We start from the raw sequence: 12,263 nt of genomic DNA, 5'->3' as shown, positions 1-12,263 counted from the left end.
TGGGCTCCCTAAGAGGAGCTTTTTCGGGGGCAGAGGAGCCGCGATCGCCCCTCGGGAGGGTCCCGGGGGTCCACGTGGGGATGGCCCGGTACCGACGGGGCGGGACATTGGTTTTGGGGATCCCCGTGAGAGCCGGGGCTGTGGAACGGGGGACCCCCGGGGCGGGGAGAGGGGAAGGGGCGATACCGGAGCTGGGGCACCCCCGGCAGCCCGGAGATGAGGCGGGGACGGGACCCCCTGACCCTGACAGGGGCGCGTCCTGGGGTGACTTCATGATGCTCGTGCCCCATCGGTCCGTTTAGCCCAGAAATGAGTTCTGCACCTTTAAGGCTGGTTCTGAGAGCCAAGGGGAGGAGGAAGAAGCTGCAGTTTGTTTTCAGACACTGCTCTCACTCCTCCACATTCCGGCTCCTGGATGGACAGAGGGCGGGACAGAGCTCTCCTTTGCTTTACCTCTCTGAGGCAGAGAAGTTCCCTGGACTGTGGTTTTTCTATTTCTTTGGAGCTGTTTAAACCTGCTCTGGACTGAACACCCAGAACACCACCGGCAGCTCCCACCTGTGGCCCACCGGGCTGAGCCTGGGCCGTGGCATTTCCAATACAGGTGGGACTGATAAGAGACTGATAAGAGACTGATAAGAGACTGATAAGAGACTGAGTGAGCCAAGCCCCAGCCCAAGGAAGGATTTTTGGAGTTTGTCACCTATTTTCCAGCAGCAGGAAGTTTTATTGCTTAATATTGTTCAATTTTTGTGCTGGTGAATGCTTTGCCTGTTAAATAAAGTGGTTTTTTCACTTTTCTCCAAGGAAATATTTTCCCGAACTGGCTGAGGGTGGGGCTGCTGAATCTGCATTCTAGAGGAAACCCCTTTCGGGAGTTTTCTCCCAAAATTGCCCTAAAGCAGGACAGGGTGGTGGGAAGAGGGGGGAAGCCCAAGTGGCTGGATTGAGGGGAGGCTGGAGAGAGGGACCCTGGGACCCCAAAATCTGCCTGCATCCCTTAGCAGGACCCTGGAGAGGGGGGATCCCCAGGACCCATGTGATCCCCAACAGCCCAGAGACAGGGGACCACCAGAACCCCAGAGGGATGAGACTGGAAATGGGACACTCCTGGTGGCTTTTTTTTTATTCACTATTGATTTTTGGAGGTTTTTATGGACATCAGGTGACTTCTAGAGATGGACTTGGGCAAGAGGAATCCCCAACCCAAGGCATTCACACCTTGTTTCTCCCCAAATCAGGATTTTCCCCAAACCTTCCCACACTGACATCCCCTCCTGTCCTGCTCTGGGTGAGCTCAGTCCCAAACCTGACCCTGATCCTGGTCTCAATCTCACTCCATGTTTAGACACACTCACAGTTCTGTATTAAATCACATCCTGGTCCCAGACTCGTCTAGCCCCAGACCCAATCCCAACCCCTGCCCTAAAGCCAATCCCATGTCTAGCCTTAACCCCAATCCCAGCTCTAATCCAAATCTCAGCCCCAACTCCAATCCCAGCCCCAATTCCAGCCCCAGACCCAATCCCAACCCCAGCCCTAAAGCCAATCCCATGTCTAGCCTTAACCCCAATCCCAGCTCTAATCCAAATCTCAGCTCCAACTCTAATCCCAGCCCCAATTCCAGCCCTTTCCTAAATCCTCAGCCCCAAACCAAACCCCAGGCTCAGCCCTTCTGGGGCTTTGGGGGTGTCTCTGTCCCTGTGCCCCCGATGATGTTTGGGTGGGGTCCCAGCAGGGCTGAGAGGGACAGAGACCCCCCCGGCCTCCCCAGGGGTGAGAAGGTGGCAGAGCCCCCCCAGCCCCGAGCAGCCTCAGCGGTGAGAGGGACACAGAGCCCCTGGTGCCCAGCCCTGCACAGGCATTGCCTGAGGCCAGAGGGATGGAGACCCCCCCGAGCATCCCCCAGGGCCAGGGGACAGAGAGCCCCGAGCATCCCCTGGGCTGAGAGGGACAGAGACTGCCCCGAGCACCCCCTGGCACAGGGGAGAGAGGGAGGGAGACCCCCCAGGCATTCCCTGGGTGAGAATGATGGACACCCCTGGGGAATGGCCTGGGGTGACAGGGACAGGGACACCCCTGGGGAATGGCCTGGGGTGACAGGGACAGGGACACCCCTGGGGAATGGCCTGGGGTGACAGGGACAGGGACACCCCTGGGGAATGGCCTGGGGTGACAGGGACAGGGACAACCCCCCAAACCCCTCCCAAGCATCCCCCAGTGTGAGAGGCTCAGAGACCCCTTGAGCATCCCCTGGGCACTGGACAAAGTAAAGTTGTTTCTTAACAGAAAATGCCTTGAATTTGCTATTCCCACAAGTCACTTGTGGTGAACACGCAAACAAATCCCAAAATTTAATAAACTGACAGTAGAAGCAATTTTGTGGCAATTCCAAAATCCATTGGTCCTGCACAGCTCCAGCTCAGCTGCTGGCAGGTTCCAATATAAGAAAAGTGGAAATTTGGCCCAAAACATTGTGATACCTCTTTTCTGAAAAGAGTATGAAAAGGAAGGGAAGCTCTGTGTAGATGTCACAAAGGTGACAGGGACAAAGAAAAAACTTATTCTTAGATTTCGAAAAGCCCCCGGCCTGTGAAATAGAAAAGGGGGGACAGCCACAGAGTGACAGGGACAGAGACCTCCCCTGGGGCAGGGCAAGTGTGACATTGTCCCCTGTGTGTGTGGCCTTCCCAGGGTGGGGGTTTTACACCTGAGCCAATTTGGGTAAGGGGGGTGGTGTTCACCCCCTGAGCAGGGATTCCCCCACTGTTTCAGGCTGCAGTGTAAGATGGAACCAAATGCATGTTTTCAATCCCCATCTTCATCAACTGCTATAAACAGGCGGGGCAGTGTTCTTGATCTCTTCCATGACTCAGCCCTGATAACGCCCTCCAGGGGAGATATCTTCTGGGAATGGGCCATTGAGTGTCACTGCAGGACTGATAAAAATCCATCATCCCATTGTGGCATGCTCTGCCCAGGGGGAGGATCCAAGCATTCCTACCTGGACATAAGCTGAGCCTTGCAACACCAGGAGCAGCTTGCCTACTGGATTCCCAGAGGACAAGAGCTCCAGAACCACCACTGGACCTCCAGAGGAAGACCAGACCCTTCTACAGGATCACTGCTTGGACAGAATCACGTTCATCACTCCAACAGGACTGCAGCCACCATTTAATGGGACTGCTGCCACCAGCCTGACCAGCAACAGGGTGTCAGGTTATATCCTGACTCTGTCAGTTTAGGGCAGCGTTTCTGCATCATTGCCTTGATCTTCATTTTCTTATTAAATTGTAATCCTGGTTTAGACCCTCCCCAGGTTTGCCTTCAAACAAGTACAAAATTCAATGTACTTATCCCTTGTTTTCTTCTCAAAACAGGATTTTCCATCCCATAAACATGGCCAGATGGAGGAGGAGGCTGTGAGGAAGAAGAAGGTGCCCCAGGAGCCCCAGGCAGGTGAGGAGGAAGTCAGTGCCCCTTTCCCCCTCTCTCCTGCTCCATCTCCCAGCCCAGCACAGCCCCCGGCTGCAGGACAACCCTGCTGCCAACCCCATCCTGCTGGGGATGCACTGGGGGGATCTCCTTCCCCTTCCCTCTGGCACGGAGGCAAATCCCATCCTCTCCTTGGCCTTCCTCCCCCAGAAAAGGAGCTGAGGATGGAGACCAGGGAGGGCAAATCCCTACAGCAGAACATCATGGAAGAGGCCATTTTGAGTGGCTCCACAGTGCAGAATTCCAACGTGGAGGACAAGTCCCAGAGATCCCACAGGAGAAGGGGCTCCAAACCCAGCCCAGGGTGCTCTGAGGAGGAAAGACCCACCCTGAGCCAGGAAGGTGGACAGAGCTTCAGCCAGAGCTCGGAGTTGGTGGCCCATGAGCAGCTTCATGATGGGAAAAAGCCCCACAAGTGCTTGGAGTGTGGGAAGAGCTTCAGGCAGAGCAGCACCCTGATCAGCCACCAGATGATCCACACTGGGGAATGGCCCTACAAGTGTGGGGAGTGTGGGAAGGGCTTCAGCTGCAGCTCTGCCCTCATCATCCACCAACACATCCACACTGGGGAGAGGCCCTATGAGTGTCCTGAGTGCCAGAAGAGGTTTCACACCAGCCCTGATCTCTCCAGGCACCAGCAGATTCACACAGACGAAAGGCCCTTCTGCTGCCCTGATTGCAGGAAGGGCTTCAAGCGCAACTCCCACCTCATCAGGCACCAGCTCATCCACACTGGGGAGAGACCCTACGAGTGCCGCACGTGTGGGAAGAGGTTTCGGACCAGCTCAAATCTCCTCCTGCATGAGCGGATTCACACGGATGAGAGGCCCTTCTACTGCCCTGACTGTGGGAAGAGCTTCAAGCACAATTCCACCCTCATCAGGCACCAGCGCATCCACACTGGGGAGAGGCCCTACGAGTGTCCCCAGTGTGGGAAGAGCTTCACCAGCAGCTCTCATTTGACAAGACACCAACGGAGCCACCAGTAAATGAAGCCCTGCAAGTGCCTCGATTGCAGGAACAGCTTCATGCACCACTCCAGCTTCATCCCCCATGGGAGAAGCCAGATTGGAAAGAGCCCTGGTGATCCATGTTCCCTGTGATCCAGGCTGGGAAGACACCTGTACCTTTTCCTGCCCTTTGCCAATGACCTGATGTGGCATTGAAAAACATGAGGGTCTGGCCATGGCCCTGTCATTACATTCAGTCCCTCCTCAGATCATTGCTAGGAACAGGAAAGGGACTCTCTCTCTCTCCCTGAGGAGAAGGGTGTCCTTTCCAGGCAAGAAATATTGTAGCCAGGCAGACCCTGTGAGGTGTGTTGTAGTTTTCCCTGTAAACAGTTTTATTTATCCCTTCTGTTATCAATATTGTTTCTGTTCCTGTTTGTTCTTTATCTCGTTGCTGTTCCCATTAAATTGTTCTTAACCCAGTCCGGGATCTTTGCCTTTTGTTCTTTCCATGGGAGGCGGGAGGGCAGCGAGGGCAGCGCGGTTTTAGCGGGAGCAGGAAATTGGGGAATCCCATTGCTGAAGCCCGGCCCGTGGAAACTGAGCATCCCAGCTGGTGGCAGCCCTGGTGGCCATGGCAGCAGCCTTGGGAGCGGGTCCCTGGCTGGGGCTGTGGGAACCTCTTCCCTCTGGTGTCCAGGGACAGGAGTGGAGGGAGTGGCTGCAGCTGAGTCGGGGCAGGCTCAGGTTGGATGTCAGGAAAAGGTTTTTGCCCAGAGGCTGCTGGGGCCCTGGCCAGGCTCCCCAGGGCAGGGTCCCAGCTCCAGGGCTCTCTGAGCTGCAGCAGCATTTGGCCAGCGCTGCCAGGCCCAGGCTGGCATTGTTGGGGTGTCCTGTGCAGGGCCAGCAGTTGGACTGGAGGATCCTGATGGGTCCCTCCCAGCTCAGCCAATTCTGTGCTTCTGGGATCCCACGAGCCTGGGGATGGGGCTGCCAATGGTTGCCATGGCAACGGGCTCTGGCTGCAGGCCTGAGCTGGTGTCCATGGCAACCACCCCTGGCATGGGGTCTCCATGGAGCTGCCAAGGGACTGAGCATAGCAACAGGGGGCTGGTGATGGTTGCCATGGAAACTGACCATAGCAACAGTGAGCTTGTGATGGTTTCCTGCTAAGGATCAGATTTGTCACAGGCCTAAGAGGGTACTTTCCCTCATGGGGATTTCCAAGAGTCTCCAGGCTGTTCCAGAGCTGGAATGTCACAGGCAGGGACAGGGGCTCCATGGAGACCTCCCAGGGCTTTCTGGGATGGTAAAGAGCCCTGTGGTCAGAGGCAGTCACAGCCATTCCATGGTGACATCCCAGGGCACCTTGGGCTGCAAAGGCACCCATCTGTCACAGGCACTCACGGGGGCTCCACGGTGACATCCCAGGAGTCCCCAGGCTGCCAAAGAGCCGGGATGTCCCAGACACTCACAGGGGTTCCTGTCATGGGCACAGTGGGAGCTTCAGGCAAAAGCTTTGTTTCTTTATTGGAGAAACTCATGCTGAGATGTGAGATGGAGGAATGACACCCAACACCCACCATGGATCCTCAAACTCCTGCAGGGCCCCTCGATTTCTAAATTCCTCCTAAGAGCAGAGACTGGGAACGGCTATTGCAGTCCCAGCTCCGGAATTTGTCAAAGGTTTATGTGTAAACGATTAGACAGGTGGAATTGAACTTTAACCCAATTTTCCCACAGGACTAATGATCGATAAATTTATATAAATACAGCTCTGATTGATTCTGATCATGATCAGACAGAAAGATCTTAACCAGAGTCATTTACTCCACAGTACAGAAGCTATAACAATTATTAGAATATAGTACTGTAGGCAGCAATTTTGAAGTCAACAGGGCCTTGCTGGAGTTGTTGGAGGCCATTGCAGGCAGAGCCTCCTGCTCCAGCAGGAACTGCCTTTCCTGTGCCATCAGCAGGGCAGGTCCCACTGCAGGAAAAGCCCCAGGCCAGCCCCAGCACAGGGAAGGCCTGGGCACAAGGGCAGAGTGCCATGCTGGGAGCTGTGCCAGGGAGAGCCTGAGGCACCAAAGGCACCTTGGCAGCAGCAGCTGCTTGCAGGCCATGGCCAGAAGCCTCCCTTGGCAGCCCGGCCTGGTGGCCACCACTGCAGAGCTGCTGCCTCAGGGCTCATTCCTGGCTGGCCTCTGAAAAGCCACTTGTGCTCCAGGAGCCTGACTGGGAAGTCATTTGCCCCAGCACCCTGGGGACAAGATATCAATGACAAAACTCTTCATGCCAGCAGAGCCAAGGCAGGGGCAGAGGAAAGGGCAGAGCCAGGCCCAGGGGACAGGGCTGCCATGGTGATGGCTGTGAGGGCACTGCCCCTGCAGTGAGGGGGGGCTGCCCTCAGCAGACATTCTGGCCAGAAGCGTTGTGAGGGCACCCAGCAGAGCAGAGAACCCACACTGCAGGAATTCTGTCACTGGGGATGAGAGGGTTTCACTGAGTCAGGCTGCACAAAGCTCCTGATCTTGGACAATTCCTGGGATGGGGAATCCACTTCTCTGAAAAAAACAGCTGCAGTTTTGTGCCACTGTCATCATTCTAAAATATTTCCTCCTTCTAACTAATGTAAATCCACCCTCATTCAGTTTAGAGATATTGACCATTTTTCTGTCATGGCAAGATTTGGGAGAAAATAACTTTGATCACTATTTTTCCATTTTCACAGACCTTGGAGAGGACACAAAAATCTCCCAAAATGGGATTTGGAGGCCTTATCTCAAAAGCAGGAGAGAGAGGCTGAGGGCTCTGGGGTCAGTGGTTTGGACACTGAGGACAGAAGAGGAATAGCCTGGGAGGGATGGAAGGGTGGTTTCAGAGGGGCTGGAGCTTTTCTTCCTAGTGGGAATGAGCCTGAAGAAAACATAATAGCACCAAGGGCAGCTGGGGAGGCCCAGAGTGAACACCAGGAGAATGGAATTTCCCTGCCAGGGCAGGGCTGTGGTGCAGCACATCCCCCAGCAGGAGCCTGGAGCAGCCCCAGGCTTTGTGTGGGAAGGCAGAGGCAGGCAGGAGGCAGAGCTGTCAGCAAAGGAAGGGCCCAGCCAGGTGGGGCAGCCGGGGGATGCCCACAGCCTGCAGGGACAGAGGCGCAGGTTTGCTCAGCACCAGAGACACTTTTGCCTTGCTTGTCCCCAGCTGTCATCACTGCCACCAGTGTTCTGCTCTACCTGGAACCTGGGGACACTTTCTCAGTCCTGTCCCTCAGAAGGTTCTATTTAAAGTTTAAAGTATGAGAAACTTCAGTGTTTCACCCTCTTTTTGAGTCCCTGAGAAGTTCTTTGAGCACACAGTGAGGTTCTGAGTCTGATGCAAAGAGCACCAAAGCCCCAGAGGGTCATTAAAGCCCTTGTGCTGTGTCTGTGCTGCTGAGCTGGGCCGGGCTCCTGGCCCAGAGGCAGCTCCTGGCAAGGGCAGCAGAGCTGCAGAGAGACAGCTCTGGCCAGGAGCAGCTCCTGTGCACAGCCCAGCAGGGCTGGGGCACTGCCAGGGCCCCTCAGGGACACCAGCAGGGCACAGAGCTCCCGGGGGCTCAGCACTGGCAGGGGCTGTGGCATGTCCCAGAGGGGGCTGTGTCCCAGCAGCTCCTCTGTGGCTGTGTCATGGAGGCACAGAGCAGCTGTGATGTCAGCAAGGGGCTGTGTGACAGCACAGAGTGGGCTGTGTGAGGTCACAGATTGGGCTATGACACCACAGAGTTCCTTGTGTGAGGTCATTGAGGTGACTGAGCATCATAGAAGGAACTGTGTGACATTACAGAGCAGGTTGTGACATCATGGCATGGCTGTATGACATCATAGAGCTTGCTGTGAGGTCAAAGTGTGTGCTGTGACATTACCAAGTGCCAGTATGACATCACAGAGAGGGTTTTGTGGCATCACTGAGGGGGTTGTGACATCACCCAGCTGTTTGTGACATCATAGTGTGAGGCCATAGAGCAGATCCTGCCATCATAGAGGGTGTCTCTGTGACATCAGAAAGTGGGTTGTGACATCACCGGGTGGCTGTGTAACACCATTGAGCAGCTGTGAGATCAAAGAACAACGGCTGACATTGCAGTTTTCTGTGACATCACAGAGCAGCTGTGCAACAACACAGGGGACTGTGTGACATCAGAGGGGCTGTGTGACATCACAGGGGCTGTGTGACATCACAGGGGCTGTGTGAGGTCACTGGGGAGGTCACTCTGCCCCGGCCCCCCTCACAGTTCCCCCCAGAGCAGTCCAACCCTGCTCGTGCACAGCGGGGTCCCCTGTCCCCCCAGGTCCCCCCGCCCCCGGCGCCGCAGCCTCCCCCAGAGGATGTTCCACGAGATCGACCCCAGAGCCTGACACGGGGACGGGGGGCCGGGGCCCTGGGGGTGGCACAGGGGGACAGGGACCCCCCGGCAGCGTCCCCGTGTCCCCCAGGGCCAGAGCCTGGGCCAGGGCTCCTTCACCCTGGTACCAACGAGGCCTTGAGAGCGCTGAAAAAATCCCCAGCAAGGGATCAGCAAAAACCAGATTGACTATTAAGGGACAGCAGCACAAAGTTCCTTAGCAAGAATCACTCTGCTCCTGACTGGACACTTCAGGCACACCAAGGAAACAAAGCAACAACAAAACCAAACAAAATCCAGGCAATCAAACCAGAAATGAACTGAAAACTGTCCCTGTGTGTGTCTGTGACACAAGGACAGTGAGAGCAAGGATGAAAGGAATACGGCCCGAAAGCTTAACAGAGCTCAAACTTAACAGGACTTAACTTAGACCTTAACCTAAACTGATACCTTCAATTTCAAATTTGAGCAAAAGAACAGCATTTAGCAGGATTTAATCTAATTTATAACCTATGACTTTGCAAGCTAACAGAGGATTAACATTTAACAGTATTTAACTCAGCTTATAACTTATATTAAACATAACAATTTAGGAAAAAAACAACTCTTTTCAGTGTTTAACTTCACTTAGACCTTGTGACTTAACCTTACCTACAGGCAATGGAGGTAAGGTTAAGTCATCCTGGATGCACTTGGCATCCACAGCTTTCTTTGGCAGTGTGAGAACAGGGATGTTGTGCCACTGAGGGAACAAAAGCAGTTCCCAGGGCTGCTCCTCCAGAAAGCAGGAGCTGGTTGGGCAGCAGCAGTGCCTGGAGCAGACCGTGTTTGTGATGAGCTGCAGAGGAGCTGAGCCCAGGGGCTGTTGGCCAAGGCCGAGCCCCAAGGAGCATTTCTCATCTGGCAGGGCGGCCTGAGAAGGGGAGGGGGGAATGCAGCAGCACAGGGCCCATGGAACCAAGGGACCATTGTGACACTGTGGGGCCCTGTGACACCAAGGGACCATTGTGACTCTGTGGGGCCCTGTGACACCAAGGGACCATTGTGACACTGTGGGGCCTCATGGAATCATGGAGACCACTGTGACATTGCTGGGCCTCATGGAACCAAGGGGACTGTACTGACGCTGTGTGACTCCATGGAGTGTAGGGATCATTGTGACACTGAGAGGCCCAATGAAACCAAGGGTCCATTGTGACACCGTGGGGCCTCATTGAACTGTGGAGACCATTGTGACACTTTGGGGTGCATGGAACCAAGGGGCCATTGTGACACTGCGAGACCCCATGGAGCCAAAGGTTCATTGTGATGTTGCAAGGCCTCATGGAATAATGAAGACACCATTAAGACACTTCACAGCCTCATGGAACTAAGGGGCCACTGTGACCCTGAGGGGACTCATGGGATCATGGAGACCATTTTGACACTATGAGGCCCCTGGAATAAGCAAAGCATTGTGACACTGTGAGGTCTCATGGAACCAGTGAGACGACTGTGACCCTGGGGGTCCCCACAGAACCAAGAGGACCATTGTGATACTGAGGGGCTTCATGAAACCAAGAGAGGCCTTTGTGACACTGCAGGGCTGCATGGAACCAAAGGTCCAGGGTGACATTTCAGGGCCTGATATCATCAGTGGTCCATTGTGACACTGTGGAGCCAAAGGAGACCATTGTGACACCGCAGGGCTTCATGGAACCAAGGGGCCATGGTAACATTGTGGAACCCCATTGAACCAAGGGTTCATTGTGACACTGCAGGGCTGCATGGAACCAAAGGGTGACACAGAGGGGCCTCCACTCACCAATGGTCCATTGTGACATTGTGGAGGCAAAGGAGACCATTGTGACACTGCAAACCCCCAGGGTCCAAAGGCCCATTGTGACATTGCAGGGCTCATGGAACAGAGGAGTCCCGTGACATTGTAGGTCCTGGGGAACCAGAGAGACCATTGTGATACTTGAAGGCCTTCTGGAACCTAGGTGCCATTGTGACACTCTGGGACCCCATTGAACCAAGGGTCAATTGTGACACTGTGGGACCCCATGGAATCAAGGGGACCATGGTGATAATGCAGGGCGTCATAAAACCAACAGAATATGGAACAGGTCTGGCTTGTTTGGCCTCCCATGGACTGCCTGACTGGTCCAACTGACCTTGGCATGTTGGGGGGCTCTTCTTATCAGCTGCTGAAACACGGGGGCTCTGTGCTTTCATTCCCAATGGAAAAAAACTGTCCTTCTCCTCCAGGCACCCATGGCCAGAATTGGGATTTCGCCTCCAAATTTCCTTATATCCAGGGATTGTTCCCATAGGAGTATTGCCAGGACAAGTCTGGCTGTTAATGGTTTCACAAGGGTCACTTCACATCTGTCTCCAAAACACTGGGAAGAATCCGTACATTCCTTTCTATAGAAAAGAACTGTCCTACTTCTCCAGGCATCCATGGCCGCGATTGGGCTTCCACCTCCAAAATTCCCTAAATCCAAAGATAGCTCCCAGACAAAATATGTCATTTCTGACAAGTCTGGATGGCCTTGGCCTAGTGAGGCTCTCATCTGCCTTCCAAACACTGGGGCTCCATGGTTTACTTCCTGTGGAAACGAACTGTCCTGCTCAGCCAGGTGCCCATGGCCAGAATTGGGATTTCCACCTCCAACATTGCCTGTTGTGAGAGACTGGAGGAGATTGTTGGATCAAAACATTTCATGTGTGGAGGAGGAAGGGGCAGGTCCAGCCTTGCCCTGCCCTGGAAGCCCAGCCCTGCCCTGCCCTGGAACCCCAATCCCCCCAGAGCCTCTATCCCAGCCCAGCAGTGGCTGCCAGTCCCTGGCACAGCACAGGCAATGCTCCACAGCCACCTCTGCAGCCCCAGCCCAGCTCCTGAGGGACCAAATGAGCCCAAGCCCCACCTGGGGGAAGGGCCCAGGGAGACCAAGGGGTATTGAAGGCTGACCACAAGGCAAGCACACATCTTGACCCTGGATCCTCTTGGAATTTCCATCTGAACACTGCTGGAATCCAGGAGTTGCAAGCTCTGTGTGTGCTTCTCTCAATCTTATTCTTTTTTCTCTCGCTCTGAGAAAGAGGAAGAAAAATGCTTCTTCTATTTTTGTCCTCTTGCAAATTTTGATTAACATGAAATTGAACAGGCTTAGAGTTTGTGAAGTTGAATGGGCCAAATTAATGTTTTGAGAAGTGTTTTTTGTTGACTGAATATCCCATTAAAACTTTTGCGAAAATTTCTTTGATTTTCTAAAGTTGCCAGTAAAGGCTGTTTGGTTGTTTTGAGCTCTTGAGGATTTCCTGTCAGTATTTCTCCAGTGTGTCCAACTTAGGGTACAGAAACAATTGTAATTCCTCTTAAATGTCTTCTTGAGAGAGTTTTTTAGTGGATGGGGGTCAGGGCTTGTGTGTCCTGCTTGGCCCAGCCC

The 12,263-nt window shown here is 54.2% G+C and overlaps 1 pseudogene; it reads left to right on the top strand.

Moving 5' to 3' along the window:
* LOC143692710 (uncharacterized) overlaps positions 1 to 12,263 on the top strand; it is a 75,963-nt pseudogene that overhangs the window by 40,554 nt on the left and 23,146 nt on the right.

This window comes from Agelaius phoeniceus (assembly GCF_051311805.1).
Source record: "Agelaius phoeniceus isolate bAgePho1 chromosome W unlocalized genomic scaffold, bAgePho1.hap1 SUPER_W_unloc_2, whole genome shotgun sequence".
In the NCBI taxonomy this organism is placed as follows: Eukaryota; Metazoa; Chordata; class Aves; order Passeriformes; family Icteridae; genus Agelaius; species Agelaius phoeniceus.
The sequence above is the reverse complement of the archived record's forward strand: the minus strand, read 5'-3'. Positions and strand labels throughout refer to the sequence as shown.